General features: G+C 37.6%; 1 long non-coding RNA gene across 1 annotated transcript; it reads left to right on the top strand.

Moving 5' to 3' along the window:
• The first annotated feature begins 2058 nt into the window (after positions 1-2058).
• LOC136288929 (uncharacterized) lies at positions 2059-4072 on the top strand. The gene is made up of 2 exons (XR_010720650.1): positions 2059-2103; positions 3260-4072. It is a non-coding gene; the product is annotated as an uncharacterized lncRNA (long non-coding RNA).
• The last annotated feature ends 1600 nt before the right edge of the window (positions 4073-5672 follow it).

Here is a 5672-nt window from a genome sequence, read left to right as displayed (position 1 = left end):
TTTATTTATAACATCCAAACATAGGCAGTCTCAGTGAAAGGGCTGAATAAAAGTCTATAGAGAAGTAGACGCTTTTCTATTTATAGGGCAGCTGCAGAAATTTGTCACATTAGTAATTCTATATAAAATGGAGCAAAAATATTGAGGGAAAAGTCTGTACCATGAGGAGATTTAATAAAGCTAGAACATCCATGATAATTTCAGGCAGACTAAAGAATACTTAAATCCCATGAAAATCATTATTTCCTTTTTTTGCAGTGCATTCTTTCAGTTATAGATACAACAGCTTCAAGCTGATGTAAAAGAAAAGAAAACAAACATTATTTTTAGAAATCAAAAAATCTCTAGGATGTGAGGTGTGTTAAGAATAGGATATACAAGACATTGGAGTATATAAATTTGAATGATAACATCATGCAGAATTATATGCTGTGCTAACAGTCTTTAAATGGTGCAAATTATCTTGTTATTATACAGAAAAAAAAATTGATTAGCTTACAGAGCATTCACTAATTTGGCCTGATTAGGAGGCTTTGCACTCTGCTGAATGCAAAGCAATTAGTAAAAACATGCCATACACTGTTTGCTTTCTACAACCAACTAGGAAATTGATGTTATTAATCCTTTCAAATATAGTTGCATTTATTATAAACAAATTATAGTTTTTAAAGGAATCTACTACATTTTCATATATACTCATCACAAAACTTGCATACTACAATCCATAGGATATATCTATCTATCTATTTTTGACAGCAAATGTTTTCTGGAATTAGAGTTCTGTAACGTATTGCATGTCTTCATAGAGAAAATGCTAACAGAGCTCAAATGCTACCTCTAGTTCAGAAAAAAAGCAAAAGTTCATATTTTATGTTTGCCTAATTTCTTGTGTTCAAGTGCAAGAAGCAAGAAGCAGGGTAAAATACAATTAAAACATCGGCATATTTTAAGGAGTAGTTCCTTACAAGGGCTGTCCATCTCAAAAGTATTAGTTAAAACAGATCATTACATTATAAAGTAAGTTCAATGGAAGAATTATTTTGAGTGGTGTTTAATCTGACTGAGAATGCTAGCATCAACACAATCTTGCACTATGCTAATTTAAAGTTTCATCAGCTTTAAAACTAGATGCACATTTTGGTTTCTAACCTCGATATTTAATATTCATTTAATCCAAAATCGTTCTGCGGCAGGTATCATGTAAGATTTAGAATTAATCATTTCTGTTAAATATGTCAGAATTTCTTGAAAAATACAGGTTTGATTCACATATGCAGTAAAGGAGAATGCAGATTAGCAGTAAAGCAATGAGGTAAGCAATGAAGTTCTAAAGTGCTGTAAAATGGGTTTAAATAACTGGATACTCACAGGTAAATAGCTGAGATTAAGCTATGCTCATTTTAGACTTGCTGTTTGAACCCCAGATCACAAGGGTAACCCTTTTTCCCTGAAACAATTCTTTTTTTAAAAAATGTCACTCCTGGGAAACACTGAAATTACAACAAATTTTTTGCTGACTGCATTTTACTCCAGATTTTCTTTCTGAGAGTTGTGAATAATATATTTAATTAAATGAGATCAAATTATTGAATTATGTAAATTGGTGCAATTCCTATATTTAACTATAAAGAAAATAGGGGAATTTACACAACTCAAGAATCTTCTTTCCACTGAGCTGTAAGACTATCGTAAGTGCTTTAATTCACCATATCTCTAAAGCATATCTTCAAACATATACACTATATATTCCCAAGCCCCAGATTTGCTAGTCTGCTAAATTAAATTCAAAGAACCTCTTTAAACGTTTCTCTGAATAATGTAAACGTCAAATTTTTGGATTGCCAATGAAGCTTTTATTAATATTACTGGTGAAATTTTCATCTAAGAAGTAGAAACTCTGCTTGAAGATGTGGTAAGGCAGATAGAGATAGTGCTAAAGGCAATCTTACCTCCAATATATTGCAGCTGTGTTAATTACCAGAGAGTGGGAACAGCCTTGCCCTCACAGCTGGATATGATAAAAGAGTGAGTTAGTTGGCAGTCAGTCAGTTGGAGTCTGCTGTGAGGATGAGGGGACAGGAGGTTTTGCAAGGCACATATAAGGTAAGCCATGGTATGAAGGTTAGGTGGCTGTGCTAGGGACAGAGAGCAGTGAGCTGGGACTGCAGAAGGAAGAGAGAAAGAGCCAGAGCAGTGGGAAGCTGCCTATAGGGCTGCTGCGTAGAAAAGGTATGAAAGACTTCTAGATAACATGGTGCTGTTACTTGAAGCCCTCTGAAGCTTTTAGTGAAGCACTCTGAGTGCAGTGGCTCTCTCAACTACAACATGAAGATGTACTCAGATGTTCAAAATTGTTACCTAAGATTCAAGGAAAAAGTTAATTATCAACTGCATCTCCAAGTAGAGACTCTGGGTTGACACTGCATTTTTATTCAGTTGTGGTGTTTAATTTTAACTGTGTTTACCTTACTCTTATTGCTGCCCAATTGCTAAAACTTCACCACAAAATAATAAGAAAATGTGGTTAGTTTATCTACAATATTTTCCCATTTCTTAGTCCTTCATTTTAGCTTGTGTTGGCTTTGCATTCATAGGCATTTGGTGAGGAAAAGAGGCCACCCATGGAAGTGATGTTTCCAAGAAAAGCTGTGGCAAAACCCATCAGGGACTAGTTATGATAATTTACACCTTGTTAGGCCACTGGAAAGTTGATATGGCTCTATGAATACCCATGTTAAAAATCAGGAAACGCCAGGAAAAGTTTTCTTCCAGGAAATAGGTAACTGGGTGCTAGTGGGGTTGGCCCCACTCTGTCACGTGGCCCGCAGGCCTGGCGCAACCTGGTCCAGGCCCTGCCACAACTGGAGCCCTGGCAAGGCCAGGCCCCGTGGCTGCTGGGCAGGGGGAGGGGAGGAGAGAAGGCCCCATCCTGGCTGCATTGGGCCCCAGCAGCTGTTAACATCCTGCTGCTGAGCTGTTCCCCCTCCCAGAGCCAGCGGCTGTCAGGCAGAGGAAGGGGGGGAAGCCCCAGCTGCTGCTACCAAGGCACTTTTCCGAGGGAGTGGCTCCAGCCACTTGAGAGATCATGAGGCCGAAACAAGGGGTGGCTCTGCAGCTGTGCAGAGTCACCCCGCAGCTAAAATTGAATGCAGCTAGAGCCATCGAGATCCTGGCACAGCCCAGCGTGGACACTGCCCAGAAAAAATCATCGTGATGTTCTGCAGGCCCCGGGCGAGATATTAACCCTTTCCTTGCACAGATGAAACTTGCAAAACATTGAATCCTCTTTGAGTGAGAGAAAAGGACAGAGTGAAGACATGTAGAGAGACAATATGAAGACATCAAGGTCAGTAAAGAAGGATATGGAAGGAGAATGAGAAGATGCCTTGATTTTAGGCTGCAATTCTTTTGTAAAGCCGTGGTGATGGACTGCGATATACTATAATATCCCTTTAAGTCATGGAAAACATGTATTGGGGAGATGAAGATGTGTTTAAATAGTAGGTATGAGCAAAGGCATTTGTGGTGAACGAAGTAAATACTGAAGTAGCTGTGATCTTATGAGAAGCTTGAACAGAGGGACATGAGATGGAGATGAGATGAAGATCTGCCTCCAGGAAGAAGAAGACCTGTGTTCCCAGAGATAAAATGATCTCAAAGAGTGATGGAGAAAACTTTTGAACTGCTCATCCTTAAAATGGTACCCCATGAGTTTATATGGCCCATAATGCAGCTGTGGGAAGGCTGCATGATATGGGAGGGACTTCACAAATGCAGATTCCCAGGCGGCTGCTATTTGTGGGAATTAAAAGCCACAAGAGAACTGTTTTTCTTGTGGGGAGCTTTCCATGGCAGACCAAAAGGAGCTTCTCTCTCTGTGAGAGAACTTTTGAAAGACTATTTTTAGAGGTGGTAAACTGACCCAAGTTCTAAGTTTTGTCTCTGCACATTGTCAGAGAGAAAGAAAAGTTATTGGAGAAGAGGAAGAGTGTTTTGAGCCTTTTATTCTGATTCTTTTAAGTTTTTACTCTCTTGTAGTTTTGTTAATAAAATTTTCTTTATACCCTTGAAATTTTGAGCCTGCTTTGCTTTTTCTTCTAATCCCATCTCACAGAAGAAAAAGAGTAATAATTCTAGTGGGCACTCACACCATCACATTTAAATTGGTGCATTGGCAGGGAAACAAAAATAAGCAAACCAAAACCACTACATAGCTCTAGATGCTTCCATTGCTTTTATAGTCTTTTTTAAAATTAGCAAAAAAAAAGGCAATTCCAACCATAAATATGTAACAATTGCTTCTTAGCTGTCTACTATCACTCTATGAATCAAAAAATATCTGGACCTAGAGGGTTCTGAAAATATCTACTTATTTCATTGTAGTAACTGAAGAAAAATGGCAAGAACTTTGAGGAAAAGACCAGAGAGCAAAACAATTATAATACTGTGCACTTTCCCCTTACACGTGCATTTTGAATTCTGCCTGCGAATTTGACTATTTGGTGTCAAAAGGATAAAAGTACAATAAAATGAAAAAGTGCAAAATTTATGAGAGGTGTAGAAAAATTTCCATATAACTAAACAGACAAAGGCCTCTTCTCCTAAAAAGCAATTGAGGAGAATTTTGACAGACATGTACAAATTCCTGAAGGAGAGAAGAAAAAATGATTGAAATTCTTCTTCAGAAAGCACATATTGTAGTCTTGTGAATTCACTGTTACAAGATGATTAAGATACTAGAATATAAGAAGGTTAATCATCAGTTAGGTGAGTGAATGGTAGAAAAACATTCACTCACACACAAAAAATATTTTTTGAGTGTTTAGCTCCCAGCTCATGGAGAGCTAAAAAACTGCTGGAAACTAGAATTTAGGTCTAGAAATACAGTGATGCCTCTCATTTTACAGTTTCTTGCCTGTAACCAGTGAGAAGCATAGCTTTCGGGTACAGATGCTCCTGTAGATTGACATCACATAGTCTTAATTTGGCTTTGTTAATGACAAACAACCAAACTCCTTCGATAAACCTGCTCCTCTCAGTATGAAATCTAGACTGCTATGCCATGTGTTTATAATAAAAATATAGGATCATCTTGTGTTAGAGGGTAGTTTTGTTCAGCAGAGCTTTAATCCTTTGCCAGCATTCTAAACCTTGCTTTGTAATATTTTTCATAGTGAAACCAAAGTAAAAAAAATTAAATTACTGGAGTTTGATCAGTCTGCATGAGGGCAGAATACAGAAACACGTTCAGGTCTCAAATAGAGAAATATTTTCTATATTCTCATCAACAATTCAGAAAATTACTTAGAAAATAAATATTGTCAGTCTGTGTTGGTTGCTCAAAATTCAAGAAAAATAAAGGATTAAATTTGTAGAGAAGGTACCTAATGTTTTCATAAGGAGTTAAAACCTGTTACATGATCCAATGGAAATCTCAAGTGCTACTTACAACATTCACAATGGTGAATGATACAGCATCATGCTAGACTCAGAATCTTGCTTTTCAAGTCACGCATGTAACTATTAGTCTCATAATACAAGAAGCTCACAAAATGATGTATCGTAGGATAGAATCATAGAGTATCCTGAGTTGGAAGGGGCCTACTAGGATCATCAAGCCCAACTCCTGTCCCTGCACAGGACAAATCCAAGAGTCACACCCTGAGCCTGAG

This window comes from Chamaea fasciata, unplaced genomic scaffold (genome assembly GCF_029207755.1).
Source record: "Chamaea fasciata isolate MVZ Bird 193981 ecotype frontalis unplaced genomic scaffold, bChaFas1.0.hap1 SCAF_4, whole genome shotgun sequence".
Classification (NCBI taxonomy): domain Eukaryota; kingdom Metazoa; phylum Chordata; class Aves; order Passeriformes; family Sylviidae; genus Chamaea; species Chamaea fasciata.
This window is presented reverse-complemented; position numbering and strand designations above follow the sequence as displayed.